The 16,169-nt window shown below is 40.0% G+C and overlaps 2 protein-coding genes across 2 annotated transcripts in view; both read left to right on the top strand.

The window, feature by feature from the left end:
* LOC144888354 (uncharacterized) overlaps positions 1-16,169 on the top strand; it is a 304,399-nt gene that overhangs the window by 132,366 nt on the left and 155,864 nt on the right. The window lies entirely within an intron of this gene.
* LOC144889911 (uncharacterized) overlaps positions 1-16,169 on the top strand; it is a 115,813-nt gene that overhangs the window by 67,497 nt on the left and 32,147 nt on the right. The gene's annotated exons all lie outside the window — the stretch shown is intronic.

Raw genomic sequence — 16,169 nt, 5'->3', positions numbered from 1 at the left:
CCCCATTTATCAATTACCATATTAACAATATCCCCCTCTTCATAAAGTTTGATTGTAAGTGGTACGTTAAATTAAATACGAAAGGTGTATGATCTGGAGAACCGGGCATTGCGACTGTAAATTCTACTTGTTTGTCATAATGTGCTGTTTTCTCTAGGGATATATATTGTAATACATCACCCAATCTCACCAAGTCGTTGTCACCCATGGGGCTCGGATAATTGATTAATTTATAACTATTTTTCATATTAAGATTTTTAGTTATATCATATTTCTGGCGTTCAACCTGTGCCTTTGTATAATAATTTGATAAATCAACAGTCGCCTCTTGAGATCCCCTAAAGATAGAACCATCTTTTCCAACGTAGGTCATTTTAAATAAGAGTAAAAATAATATCAGAAAAACTTTCATTATTGTTGAGGTGAAATAATATGTATAAACATAATTGACCACAACATTTAGAATTTACTACTTGGACTTCAAACGTTTGACAAACACTCTCCCCATTCGGTAGGAAGTTAATTACTTCAAGAGGTCGTGGAAGCCCATAGCTTTCAAAATAATATTTATCCCGACTATTATGAATGCAAGTCCAATGAGATCCATTCCCAGTATTATATTCTAAATTCAGAATAATATTCTTTGTATTTTTAGGCAGCTATGTTAATTCATTCCTCATGCAAATACTTATGTTATTGAGGTTTAGCTGTTTGCAATATCTAGCGAGTTCTATATTTGACGTTATATTCTTTCCAAAATGTTTAAACCACTTCTCCATTTTATTTTTCGAAAATAAATTTTATTTTTATTTAGGAGAAAGATATAACCCATTACCCCTTTTAGTTAGTTTTACTCCTGCCTGTGCGATAGAAGAAAGCACATCTCCGACTAGCGATCTCGTCCTATTAGGTAAACTTTCAAGGCTTTCAGCAAAATCTACAATGACACCACTTCCACTAACTTCTTTCTCCAATGCCTTGTTATGTCTTTCCAATTTGTTTTGGGCTGCTAGTTGAGCTTTCCTTTCGTTAGCGGCTTTTACCGCTGCTGAGATACCAGCCGTTGCCGCCCCCGCTGCACCTACAGCACCGGCAATCAGGGGGATTAGGGTTAGAAGTGGAAGAAATCCTCCATTTATTTCCTTTAGTGAATATTTCTTCAACATAGATTTTGACATTTTAAAACTAAGTGAACCGTTACTATTTAGTTTTTCCTCCTGCACTTTTGTGAGCAAAACACGAATTCTCATATTACCCTTTCTTTGAATTGTACGAACATTAATCGTACAAGGTTTTTGAAGTTGAATGCAAGACGCTAGTTTATCACGATTGATTTGATTAATATATACGTCAGTTGGTACTTGACTCATTTTATTTATTACGAAAATAAATTTTCTATTTATTACTCATGTGATATTGGTCATAACACCATTATCCGTATTAATCTGTAGTTCTGTTTCTTCCAAGAGCAAACAATATGCATCAAGTTCGGCACCTTCCTCCCTTTCAATGTATGGGGAAGTATCCACTTTAATTGACCTTATAGTTTCCTTTTGAGCGCTCAGGTCAATCGCGTTGATTGTATATCGACTTTTAACCGACGCCATATCCAAAATGGGATCCATATTACCGTTGCTTTCACACACCTTTTTGTAAGACTTGTAGGCCGTGGCATAATCATTATTTTCCCAATTAATTTCCAATCTATCTCCGGGGGTAAAATGTACCGTCTAGAGAAACCCGAAGTTGTTTTACCATAGCATTATCACACAACGCATTATTCTTATCAGTAGCAGTATTTCCATCGGGTTTCCTAAAAATGAGCCACAGGTATCATGGTTTACCTTCAAGAACACCCAAATTCCATGTCTCAGTGGTTTGGGCAAGTTTAACGTGTTGACATCTTCTTTTAAGGCCGTGGTTCTTAACCTGGGTTCGACCGAACCCCAGGGGTCAGTGAGCCAGTCTCAGGGGTTCTGTGGAGGTCCTCCGAAACACATTGCAATTTGTTTTCTTTTTTGTTTTTAGTGTTGTATCAATTTTGAATCTGTGTGTAATTACGCTTATTATTAATATTATTATTATTTTGCTATGTATGTTACGAATGAATGGAAATGTTATTTGTAATTGTATTCCCATCCCATTCATGGTTTCTCTGGTCTGTGTTTAAGATAAGTTGTTTCACACTGACTGTAGTAAGTTGAATCAATGAGCAACTTGCTAATTATTCTGTTGATGGTGCTTACTTGCTTACTTACTTACTGGATTTTGGACTTTGCAGGTGTTCGGAAATTCCAGTGAATAGCCTCGATGAGCTTGCCATGTGCCATGCGTCATTGGTCGCGCCTTACTTTGGAGTTACTGATTAATTGAAAAGTAAGTTGGAAATGTTTGTGGATATGCAGGGCGGGTTCAGAGTTATATTAAAGTCAAAAGTGGATGGTGATTATAAAATATGATTGAATTACTCAGAAAATTAGGTGGAGGTGATATAACTCCTTTGGTCACAATTCAAAACTAACAATTCACAGTTTTCTATGTAATATTATAATGGGATTTGAGGTGACATCGAGTTGAGTAGATAATAACTCCCATCATCGTAACTATAAGTTATGTTTTCTTCGTTAAAATTTCTGTTTTCGGAGGGGTACTGATTATATTTAAGCATGTTCCTTTTTTAATTTTGTCATTAATTATTTGCCCGAACTCAATTAAGATCAGTTTTCCTTTTTTTTTTCTTCTTTTTTTTTGCAGTATGTTGAGCAAAAATAGGAAGTGGTCGGAGAATTACGTGCGGTATGGGCTCACATGTTTGACGGAACGGGACGGAAGTCAGCATCCTCAATGCATGCTTTTCAATGTCAAGTTGAGCAACTCCAGCCTAGCACCAGAAAAACTCAGGGAACACTTCAAAAAACTGCATGACGAGGGGCAGTACAAAGACGAAACGCTGGATGAATTCAAATTGAAGAGAGTCCGATTTGACACAAGTGCTACCTTGCCCACTCTTGGCTTCGTTCCAATTGACAAACCGATCCTCACCGCATCATATAAAGTTGCGTACCTGATCGCAAAGCAGGGCAAACCTCACACCATTGGCGAGACACTCATCAAACCGGCCGCATTGAAGATGGCCAACATCATGCTGGGAAAAGCTGCTGAAATCAAGTTGTCTCTCGTTCCACTCTCAAATGACACCATCAGATGCAGAATCGACGACATGAGCGATGAGATCCTCACCCAGGTAGTTGCAGATTTAGTCGCGAGCCTGACGAAATTCAGCCTTCAACTCGATGAGGCCACCGGCATTTCGAATTTGAGCCAGCTCATCTTATTTGTGCATTATGTCAAAGGAGACTAGATCAAGGAAGACTTTCTGTTCTGCAAGCCTCTCACAACAACGACGAAGGCAGCTGACGTGAAGAAGCTTGTGGATGACTTCTTCAGAAGCAACGGCCTCTCGTGGAACATGGTGTCTGCAGTTTGCTCGGACGGAGCTCCAGCCATGCTGGGATACAACTCCGGTTTTGGAGCGCTGGTGAAGGCCGATGCACCACACATCATCGTCACGCACTGCGTCCTGCACAGACACGCGCTGGCATCAAAAACCCTGCCTCCAAAACTGGCCAATGTTCTGAAAATCGTCATTGAAACTGTGAATTACGTGCGAAGCCGTGCTCTGAATCATCGCATCTTCAAAGAGCTGTGCAATGAAATCGGCTCTGAATTTGAATTCCTTCTCTGTCACTCTAACGTTTCATGGTTATCACGAGGGAAGATAGTGAGCCGTGTTTTTGCCTTGCGTGTAGAATTAGCCCTCTTTTTGCGAGAACACCAGCATTGCCATGCAACACACTTCCAAGAGTCAGAGTTCATCCTCGCCTTGGCGTACTTGGCTGACATCTTCGACACACTCAATCATCTCAATTGCCAGATGCAGGGCGGTGGAGTGAATGTCATCGAATCTGAAGAAAAGCTGAGTGCTTTCCGAAAGAAGTTACCGTTGTGGAGGCGGCGAACAGAGAATGACAACTTCGCAAACTTTTCGCGACTGGACGAGTGAGTGAGCGGGATTGAAGATGAGTCTGAAGTTGGAGGCACTGCTGTACCGGCGGAGCTGAAGCAAGTGATTGCCATGCACTTTGGATGAGCTGGGAAAGTCATTTGACGGCGACTTCCCCGACCAAGAGCAATACCCAGCATGGGTGCGGCAGCCGTTTACTTTCGACGTTGCAACGGCAGATGTCAATGACCAACACCTCGACGACCTCATCGAACTTCAGCAGAGCCAGACTCAACAACAACTCTTTGGCACAACAACGCTCTCAACGTTTTTGTGCCGCCAAATGGAAGGGTATCCTCCCACTGCTAAAATTGCCCTTGAGATCCTCACGCCGTTCGTTACAACGTATCTCTGCGAGCATGCGTTTTCGAAACTGGTGGACATTAAAACAAAGAAAAGGAGCAGGCTTGCATGCGAAAATGAATTGAGGGTGGCCCTTGCCAAAACAAAACCACGCATTTCCCAGATCGCCTCCTGAAAAGAAGAACAGAAAACGCATTAAGATGCAATTCTTCTTAATTTTTTGGTCAAATTTGAGGGGTTCCGCGAGTATTCGATGGGTTTCGTTAGGGTTTGGCGCCTTTAAAAAGGTTAAGAACGACTGTTTTAAGGTATGATATATTTAGTGGGGCCTTTGAGTTAAGTCTTCTATTCAACATCTCTTCCGTTTTAAGACTATGAGTATATTCGCTGATATACCAACACAGATCATTAATAACAAATTTATTATTATCGGCGAGAGCGTTAGCACCCCCCCAAAAACAATCTATTTTCATTAACATCCCTGTGTAGTTGAAACCTAATTTTAAGGCCGTATAGAACCTTATCATAGTCACAAAATCCAAATATACCTTCAAGGAGTACAGCTGCAGTAAAACTATTCTCAGCTTTTGCGTCATCATTATACATTTACTTCCTTTGAGTATAACCGTGATCTTTGGTTGTCCCCTTTGACATATTGAGGATAAAACCTTCGGCAGTTCCCTTACCCTATCTGTCACTATGCGAATATGATGTGAATTTCACCATTTCAGATGTGGCAGAGACATAATCAACCGCTTCCACTTCTTGCGTTCCAATATACAAACGAATATTATTATCAAACATTTTCCAGAAGAAATCATTTACGAGTGTAATGTTTGTGGCAGCTGCAGCCTTATTGAATTTAAATTTACATAACAAGAAACTATTGGCTAGGTTCAAGTAAGTTTGTTGATTATTTATCTCAAAACTTTTTGTTCCAGTCATATTCCAATCTGTTCCTGTCACGGCATTTACCTCATAATAATCTTCTTTTTTAGTTGAGTTTGAGATGATAATAGTATCATCCAAATCATACATATTGTCAATCGCCTCCATTCTTTATATATAACAATAAAAAAATAAAAATATATATTTTCATGTGATACTAATAAAATATTTAAAACTTTTGAAAGCTCGACCCAATTATTTCAATCATTCTTCGTTGTTCTTGTGGAGTTAGTTCAGTTTTACCTTTTTAAATTTCTTTGATTGCTTGTAATTTATGAGACTCCTTTTGAGCATCTTTTATTCTCTTTAAAGAACCCGCTACATTTCCCAAGGCAGAAACGGTTGAACCAATTAGGTCTTTATGTTTAAGAATAGTTGAACCGATACCCATTAGAGTATCAATTAGCCCATCTCCTTTATTTCTGAATTGATCTCACCACGTTCTCTTGTAGGCTTATAGTATCCTCTCCCAAGAAACATACCTTCCCCCTTATAGTATGGTGAAAGATACATACCTTGGCCCTTATAGTACGGTGAAAGATACATACCTTCCCCAATCCCATTCCCAGCTGTTTTACTAACACCTTTCGTATCTTTCGTACTTACTTTATATTTTCTTAACTCATGCTTTCTTACAACAACCATCTTGTTTTTATTCTAAGTAGAATAAAAAACTTTAAACATTTTAGTTTTAATTTTCCCAATTTATCCACTTTGATTTTTCGTTCTAGTCGTGAATAATTAGTGTGTGGCGGCCAAAACATTTTTTCAAAACGTACTTTATCTTTCATTGAAAATTTTGACGGAATTAAAAATTCTCAGCTCGACGTTAACATAATCTCTCCTCTTTCCCGAGTAAATACAAGACCTATTTTTCCAAACACTAACTCTTGGTAAGTTTTCTTTTTATCTTGATCACTCATGTTAAAAGTACATTCCAGAAAAAAACAGTTGGGTGTTCATTTATTAATTCGTTTATAGTTATTATATAATTTTTCCAATTAGTTGTTGAAGAACTTCACGTAGTTGATCTACAGTTGATTGTTGAACAACTTCACGTAGGTGAATTCTAATGGATATAATTTCACCATTGAAAGAAACCATATGGTGATCCTGATCGGTTATCGTAAAATTTACTTTAGAAATGGTTTTTCCTGACACAGGCAAATAGGTGAGATTCTTTGGCTCCATATTGAATTTATAACCTATTGGAGTTGAATAAGCGCTGAATGAAAATATTGTATTTGTTTTTACTCCATCGTCATAAGCACCATCAACCAAATCACAGTTAATCAACACCGAATTTATACCTGAGGATATGTCAATGACGTTATCATTGACAAACGTATTATTATCCTCAAGCTTTTTTGCGGAGAAACCTAACATCTCTCGGAATGAATTATTAATCGTGAAATCTATTTTATAATTAATTTTTAGATTAATAGTTGATTTTGATGTATGTTTTTGACTATCTGTTTCGATATTTTTTGGTTCATCACCTTTTTCTTTCATAACTTGAGAAATTTCTGACCATAGTACAGGTATGTCGTAAGCTCCGGGGGGTACTTCTATAGTTTTATATCCAGTTCCCGGATCATAACTAAACTTGTTATTCTTTTCTGTGATATTAAACAAGGTATTATAGGCATCCATAGACAATAACGCCACTTCATATTCTTTTGTAGGATCAAGTTGTATCGGGTATGGGAATGAAGCCATGTGATCGCTCGTTGTAAAATCAAATCTAAGAGTTGTGCTTCTCATTTTATTGTATGTGAGATAAAAGATCTTTGTATTGACATTTATTAATTATTTTCCTATTCATCAACTGTTCTAAAATAGCTGATATTTCATTAAAACAATTGTTGTTTCCCGCCTCCTTACTGCCGAGCAACAGTAATAGCCTATTAATTAATTGTGATGTCAATCGGAAGAAAACTTACACCGGAGCCTGAACTCGATCCAAGTTTATCTAAAGCATTAAGAATATATTTTTCCTTCTCATTTTTCTTACATTTACCCCTAATATACCCCTCGTAATCAATCGCGGTTATCAACTCAATATACTCTCTATCTTCCTCTTTCCATATCAAGTGGTGCCTCAAACTATTTTGAATCACAGAGTCTGGCATTTCTATGTCCGGTGTGTTTGAGAAGAAACATTAATCTAGGGTTCAATTTAACATTTGGGTGGGTTTCACTCAAAAACATTAACTCATCATTAAAATTCTTTTTCTGATGGAATGAGACCCATTTTGGTTTTTGAGCCCTCTTTATATTAATTTTTTCTAAGAGCATTCGCAACATAATTAGAGAGTATATTTGCCTCCTCAAAGCGTCGGACTAATTCTTCATCACCAGATGTTGTTGCTCCTATATCTCTAAGCTCTTTTTTTTTTCTTTTCTTTTTTTTGTATACAAGATCGAGGCTCGTGTAAGAGCGAACATTAATCACACAGAAAGACAAACAGACACATAAAACAAATAACATCGGGAGCGGCAGACAAGATGGGGAGAGAGGGGGAAGGACACAAACACAACATTTGAGAGCAGGGCCCGAGAGACATGGAGACATCGAGAGAACTGTGGGAGGTAGAGGGCTTTGGGGGGGAGGCATGGGGAGGGTGGGGGTGGGAGAGGTATAAAACATATGGACACTGCCAGGACTTCCAGGAAAGAAGTTGGAATTTCAAACAAGGTGGATCTGGGGTGAATTAGTGGGGGTAGAAAAGATCAAGGTTTTGGATGGGGGAAGATAAGAGATGGTGGTGAACAGCTGTTTTAAAGACCTGGAGGGAGGAGTGTGATTGAAGTGAGTGTGGGAGTTTGTTCCAGAGGCGGGAGAAAAGAGGAATGAAAGAGTGAAGGTGAGCAGAGAGCCGAGATTTCGGCAGTTTAACCATCAGAGGGTGGCTGGCAGATCTTGTGCGACCTGTAGGAATATTTGGGGGACAGAGCACAGAGAGAGCTGGGGGAGCAAGGCCGGAGAGGAGTCAGTAGAAGACAGAAAGACCACCTACCTGCCTGCGGCGAGTGAGTGAAAGGCCCTCAGAGATAGCTTCATCGCGGGAGATTCCAATGATTCTGAAAGCTTTGGATTCAACAGCGTGAAGCTGAGCCAGGTGTGAGGCAGGAGCACCAGCCCATAGGGGAGAACAGTATACCATTGAGCTGCGGATGAAAGCCTTGTATGTGGTGAGGAGCTCAGGTGTGCCTAGGAAGGACTTCGCACGACGGAGGATGCCCAGTCGGTGACTGGCTTTGGAGGCCAGCTTGGAAATGTGGTTTTCCCAAGAAAGATCATGGCAGATAGTGAGACCCAAAAGCTTGAGCGACAGAACTTCTTGGTGATGATTGTTGAGAAAGTAGATGGGAGGGTTGTCCAGTCGATCTTTTCGGAAAGACATCGTAAGAGTGTGAGATTTGTCAGGATTGAAAGACATGTTCCACTTGTTTGACCAGTCTGTGATTTTGTCCAGGTCTTCAGAGAGTGAGGAGGATGCAGACTGCTGATCTGAGGGAAGAGGAATGGAGCGGCAGAGAGTGGAGTCATCACCAAAGAGATAGAGAGGATTTTCCAGAGAGTCGGAGAGATCATTGATAAAGACCAGAAAAAGCACAGGGCCCAGCACACTGCTTTGGGGAACTCCAGCCTGAACAGGAAGGGGAGATGAGAGAAATCCATTCAGGGCCACATGTTGACTACGACCAGAGAGGAAGTCCGCAAGCCATGCATGGAGATTTCCATGGATACCATAGGAGGAGAGTTTGGTGAGCAGAGCTGGGTGCCAGACCGCATCGAAGGCATGTGATATGTCAAGGGAGACAGCTCTGATTTCCTGTTTGGCATTGAGGACCTCCATCCATTGTTGAGACAGCAGAAGCAGCATGTCCAGAGTAGGGTGACCTGGTCTGAAACCAAATTGATGATTAGAGATCAAGCCATTGGAGAAGAGGAAAGATTTCATATCCGAAGCAATGATGGATTCCATGACTTTGCTGATAATTGGGAGCAGGCTGATTGGTCTGTAGTTGCAAGGATCTGTTTTTGCACCTTTTTGTGTAAAGCGGTAATGTTTGCTGATTTCCAGGATGCGGGCAGATGACTTTGAGCAAAAGATAGGGTGAAAAGAACAGAGAGAGGGTGAGATAGAGTGGCAGAGCAGGATTTTAGGACCCGTGGGCTGATGCCGTCTGGTCCAGTTGCAGAATCAGAGTCGAGGTTTGAAAAAAACTCCTCTACCTTGTCAGGAGAGAAGGACACAGAGTCCAGGAGCAGTTGGGTTCGACTGGGAAGGGTGGGAACAGAGAGAGATGGGTTTGGAACTAAGGATTTTGAGGCAAACACAGAGTTGAGGCATTCAGCTTTGTCACGTGCGATGTCAACTGTGTGGCCATTTGAGGTAAGGGAGGGGATGGAGGGGGAACAAACACCAGAAACGGATTTGACCAGACGCCACCACGATTTGGAGGAAGGAGACAGGTTTGAGAGTTCATTCTTGAGTGAGGAGAGATAGTGCTTCCTGGCACTCCTGAGGGTAGACACACACTTGTTCCGAGCTTGGTGGAAGGAACTGAGATTGCCTTCAGTTGGATTAGCCTTCCAAGAGGCAAAGGCAAGTTGTTTCAGGGCAACTGCCTCACCACAAGATTCAGTGTACCATGGACGGGAGGAAGGGTAAGACAACTGAAGGCGAGATGGGATAAATCTGTGCATGAGAGAGATCAGTTTGCTTTGGAAGAATTCCCAGGAAGAATTGATGTTAGAGGCAGTGGAGATGGGAGACCAATCCAGACGATTGATGGCTGCTTGAAGACCGTCCCAGTCGGCCTGAGTGAAATGCCAGACTCGTCGACGCTGTGTAGGCTCTCTGAGAATGGCCAGAGAGATGTCCACTTTGACAAGCACATGATCAGAAGAACCGATTGGAGCAGAAGAAGAGCAGCAGACATTAGCAGTGAAGTTTGTCATATCCAAGTCTAGAAGAGAAGATACTCCATTGGCTGAGATCTGGGTCGGGAAATTGACAGATTGTGTCAATCCCAGTGAGTCACAGAAGTCCTTTGCTGAGGTGCCATGGCTGGTGAGAGGGGAACCCACACCCAACCAGGTGGCATGATGACAGTTGAAGTCACCACATATGAGGAAGAGAGAGTTGGGATGAGTGGATAGAAGTTGGTCCATGTTGTCAGACAGTGAAATGTAGATGGAGTCATCACTGTGTCGTGTAAGTGTGTTTGGGACTCAAGACTCCAATGACCGGAAACAGGTTTTACAAAAGGTCAAGACTTTATTAACTAGTTGTTCACTTGTTTCAAATACTAATAACTACCGTTAACTCAATGGACCAGATAACTCTATCCGCATAGTCCCTCTTTCTCGGCCGATGTTTCCCCGCAGTGCCATACTCGTTCGTTCCGTCGGGCAGATGACAAGTCTACCGACTCAAAGTTTGTCCTCGTTTATATCGGCACTCTCGAATTAATCCTCTGTGCGCTAACTGTTAATCCTCCGTGCGCTGAAGCTCCTTGGTCATCCATAATCGCCCGACTGGCACCAACTCGCTCCCCTCCTGCTGTGAGTTCCATTTACCTCACAATAGGAGGGTGCTCTTGCCTGGGGCTGTAATAGAGGTGGACAACGGACTCCCAGCTTTGACAGAGCGAGATACATTCCTGACATTCTTACGACCACCTGCTCGTGCCTGCTTCGTTACCAGTTCCAACGATCAATGAGTTACATTTCCACAATTACCTCATCTTTTTGTTTTTGTTTATATTAACCATTAATCTAAACATCAATATAAGTAAACAATCAATCACTACAAGTAAACATCAATACAAGTATAAGTAAACAATCAATCACTACAAGTAAACATCAATACAAGTATAAGTAAACAATCAATCACTACAAGTAAACATCAATACAAGTATTCAAACCATAACTTTGGTAATTCAATTCCCTTAGGCATACACCGTCATCCTGCACGAATCTTTTCACAAAACATTTAGTTGGTCATTGATTCCTTCCATATTGTTCAATCTATTGCATTTGCATCACAAATATCTTTTCAAAATAACACTTCACCATCACCAAGATACAACAATTTCACTTCATTTTCAAGTTTTGTAAAGCATCTGCAACATCTGGCAAAAAACGTTTGCCCCCACACAAATGTTGACTCTTTGTTTGAAAGGAAGGGCTGATCACTTGTGTTTGAATCCAGGTATGAAACTTTTTCTGTCTTCATAACACCTGTACTACTTCGTGTAGGATTTCGCTGTTGTGGTAACAGTGCGGAGTCATAGACTGACCCTGTTCTCCATGTAGCATTTTTGCCACTTTTGCTGTAAACCATAGTAATTCCTGAACAAGGCCTTCGCCCAGTTGTAGTCGACTTGCCTCCTCCCTCATTATATTGGATATTGGGCAGCAGGTATTGGTGTGACGTTGATTGGCCAGAAAGATGTGGAACAGGGATGTCGGATGCATCCACAATGATGTTGGGACCATGGTGTTCAGGTCATTCATGGTCCATACCAGGAGCAACCAGCAGAATCGTGCACAGCTGTTGTGACAAGGGCACAGCCATTTGTTTGCAGCTCCATGCTGGTTCCCCGGAAGTTGGTGAAGTAATAACATATGTCCCCGCATTTCACAGAGGTTGCAGGTAAAATGTCGTTGTCCTGCAACTTCTGATGTGATGAATGTTCGAAGCCTTCAAACAAGAGTAAGTGATCGCCTTTCTTTCATATGTTGCAGTGTGATCCAGGCAAATGGTCACATAAATTTCCTTGGTGAAGGTAAGCATCCATCTCCAAGTTACATGGGAGAATGTCTTCATCATTCTTTGAGAAAGAGGGTGTATGCCACGATTAACTTCATTTTTAGCCACAAATTTTCTTTCTCGAACTTCTTCCCAATTCCGTTAGCACCCCCTTCAAATGTGATCTCATCTTATCCTTATGCTCAGTCACATCTGAATCTGCTTTCCACACACACTGAATCAGATAGGGTACATCCTACCATGAAATCAGCATAATCATGTATATCTTCCGACAATTTCACATTCAACAATTTGTTTTTTTCCTTAACACATTCAAAAAGTTATATTCATTTATATGCGCCACACAAATAATATTCAATCAGGTATGTATTTTGCTATTAAACTAAGAATAGCATCCACAATTGCTTTCAGGTTAATATAGTTCAAAAATTAACTCGTGCAGATATTTTAGCACTACTCAAAGAAAATAAATTGTATATAATTACAATCACAAACAGGAATATCTAATTCCCAACAAATTTGCAAACCAACAAATTAAGCATAATGTATTATTATCATAATTTCTCCCCACTTCTTTTTTTTTTTTTTTTTTTTTTTTTTCCCCCCACCAACAGTGTGTCATTCATGGTGATATGAGTTCACTGATCTTGTAATTGACACAACTCACAACATTTTTGTTATGCCCTTATCTTAACTCTACTGTATTCATTTGCAACATCACTTGATTCATTCTTTTAATCTCAGTATTTATGTCGCCATAAAAGTCTTCCTCTTGTGGTTCCACATTTCTTTCCTCATTCATCACTTCATGCATTATCATCGTGTTCTTGGTTACCTTATTCAAACACCGTCACTAAGGCTTTCAAGCAAGCCACCACTAAAACAATTGCCAATATAACTACTAAACCAAAAAAAACAAATATTGGAGTATCTTAGCTGCCACTCCTCCAAATGTGTTTCCCAACCATGCAAAGGCACCCCCTTTTATATAGTCGTGGTATCTTGCTCCCTCTTGTCTGATTGTATCGGCTATGTTATAAATTTCTTCTGAATCATCAGGTATGTACGTACAACAATCTGTACCAATGACTGCACATGTACCTCCTTTTTCTGCTAACAGCATATCTAATGCCATACGATTTTGTAATACCATCGTTCTTGTTGCTGCCAGCTCTCTCGTAAGTTTTTCCAATCCACTAGCTGTTTTATTTGCCAACTTCTCCATAGCCAATGCCATGTGCCTAAGTTCTCGCCCTGCCTTCCAGGTTCCATAAAATGGAAATATTACCATTCCAATCCATTCCCCCATGCTAATAGTTCTTTTCTGCCTAGAGTGCAAGATATGCGTTGGTGACTTTGTTAACAAGCGCATGTGTGGAAGCACAAACCCAAGAAAACATGATCCTGACCATGTCAGTGGGAGATACGCATATGCCTTGTGTCCACATATAAAATATGTATTATTATAGGTCCATGTCATATCTGACATCCAAGTTCCTTCCCAATACAAAGATATCATCTTTAAGCTAGTGTCCTTTACTGGGACAAGCAATCTCATATAGCCCAACTCGTAACTATAATGGTGGCAGGTGGAGTTTCCCATCAACTTATTATTCTCTGTTGTTCGATGTCGGATGAAACATAGGAGCCCTTTCATTTGTTGTTGAATAGTTAAGTAAGGGGGCATAACTTCATTGTCATATTTAGGCCTATAACTGTCTGCAAATTCCTCACATTGATATCCCCCTTTTTCCCAACTAGCATCCCCTAGCATCATCGACATTGGTAAATCACGTCGTATTGTTGCTACCAACCTCTGTGGGAAGCGACTACATAATTCATCCCAACCAAAAGGAACTGCCTCCAATGGTACTCCGTTCTCACTAGAATGCGGCATTTGTGTGCATATCCAACAATTACTTTCATTTGCTATATCAGCCCTTGTGTGGGCTAAATGTAAAAAAGTATTAATCCCGTGTAATCCATCGGGTTCTAAAGGTGTGTCCCTTTCTTCCATTAAACTTCTTTTTTGCTTATGTCGTCCCGCATAATCATATATCTGTATGTCGGCCACCAATGTTGCGTTTTGTTCTCTTGTTACCCCGAAACAATGCATGCAACACAGAGTCCCCACTACTAGAGAACTCATTCCTAGGATGAATATCACCATTTTCAAGGAGTATCCGAAGTAGAAGTCTCTGTTTTCCCCTGATATGTCGGCTTGACTTGATAAGGTCTTTCCCTTTGTCCCACCTGTAGCCATCTGTAAAACATGTGAGCTACCCCTTGTATATGTTCATACCTATAACATAATTATATGTCCATGACATTCAACATTATATACCAAACTTCCTAACCTTTGTAAGCTTCCTAACAGGTAAATAAAGAAAATCCCTTAATATGTAACATAAATCAGATTATTTGTCTTACCCTGATCCCCCTATCTCCCGGGGTCGAACTAAATCCCCTAATCATGAGTGTTGTTGTGATACATTATCCCTCATGTTGCGCTAATATCAGTAGATAATGGTATGTCATGTAGGCAAATAAATGTCACTATCTTCCCTAATTCAAGTAGGAATATTAAATGTTGAAAATGTAATGTTTATCAATGCAAGGGGTGTTAAAATGTAATTCAAATGAATGTAAATCATGACTATCATTTATCCGCCACTGAATGTTCTGCTGGGCTGTTAGGTGCAGCCTCATTTTCTGTGGGATCGTCCACCTTAGCCCCATGTGCTTGCTTGCAATGAGAGGCATGAATCCAACTTTCTATTTTGGGTCCATATTTGTTTCTATTCTTATCAATCTCCTATGGTTTATCAATTCGTTCCAAGATACCGCAACCAAAGCTCTACCAAACTATTTCCAATGTGAACAAAAAATGCCAGTGAAACGATGATTCGAAGAATTAACTTCAAGGGGTCAATAAATTTATTCTATAACCAGATCTAATTTTCCCATCCAATAGTTTGCCTTGCCACATGTCATATTATAACACTTTAATAAACCTTCGAAAAATGTTTCCCATCTCAACAAATTTCCTTTTTACAAATAGCCATGTGTAACTTATGTATTTAACTACAATTTCCTCTCAATTTGTTTGGCCTAACTGGCCGCAAAAGTGGCTGCCAGCATGCAGTACCGTTTTTTATCTACCAAGGAAGTGCTCGTCCACACAAGACCTCTACCAAAATGTTGTTTGTAAAAACAAATCTGGGATTTCGGATTACATGGATGCACACTCTCAGGACATTTTCAGGCTGCTGTTAACAATCCACTACGATAAATTAATTCCTTTACCCACAATCAAATAATTAGTACAAATTGAGGATATTATCCCTATCACATTCATTTATAGATTCATTATGTTGGATCTAATTTTTTCAATAATTTTCCACTGCTGTAAGGAAGAACAATAGCTCTCATAAGTCTTAGTAATATCGTACTTAATTTACCCAGCATCGAATAATTTATTTACTAACCATTCTCATCTGTTAACCAGTGACTTTGTTTGAACTCCAAAACTTAATTTGATGAATCCCATGTGTACAGCTACCACTTATTGAAACCCCTACTTTTGTAGAAAATATCCAAGTAAGTGTTTTTTACACCCCCTTAACTGTTGCTCATCCATTTCTATGCACCCAGTGAGTACTACTGACACCAATATGCCAATGTAGGTGTGCGAGATTAACAAATATGTTGCAGGTACATGTGACATCGCGTTCTGAGTATAAATGACGTAACAGCGCGTTCATGTCTGCCCCTTGGTTTGCGATTCACAATGCATTCCGTTTTAAAACTCACAATAGTTCAAACCAGCAAGATTTTCTTTACTATTTTCCCATATCATCTATGCCTAATACACATCCATACATACAGCACAATTTATATGCTGATAAAATTCAAGTTTATATATATAAAAAATCCGTGAGCAGAGTACTCTGGGAAGTCAGTGTAAGACCTCTCCCAAATTTGGCTAATTTTGTACTCCCACATTTTTATGAAGCTCATATCCATAAATAGCTTTGATTCTCATATAAATTCTATCAAAATGGAAT

Source organism: Myxine glutinosa, chromosome 1 (genome assembly GCF_964187855.1).
Source record: "Myxine glutinosa chromosome 1, kmMyxGlut1.1, whole genome shotgun sequence".
Lineage (NCBI taxonomy): Eukaryota > Metazoa > Chordata > Myxini > Myxiniformes > Myxinidae > Myxine > Myxine glutinosa.
This window is presented reverse-complemented; position numbering and strand designations above follow the sequence as displayed.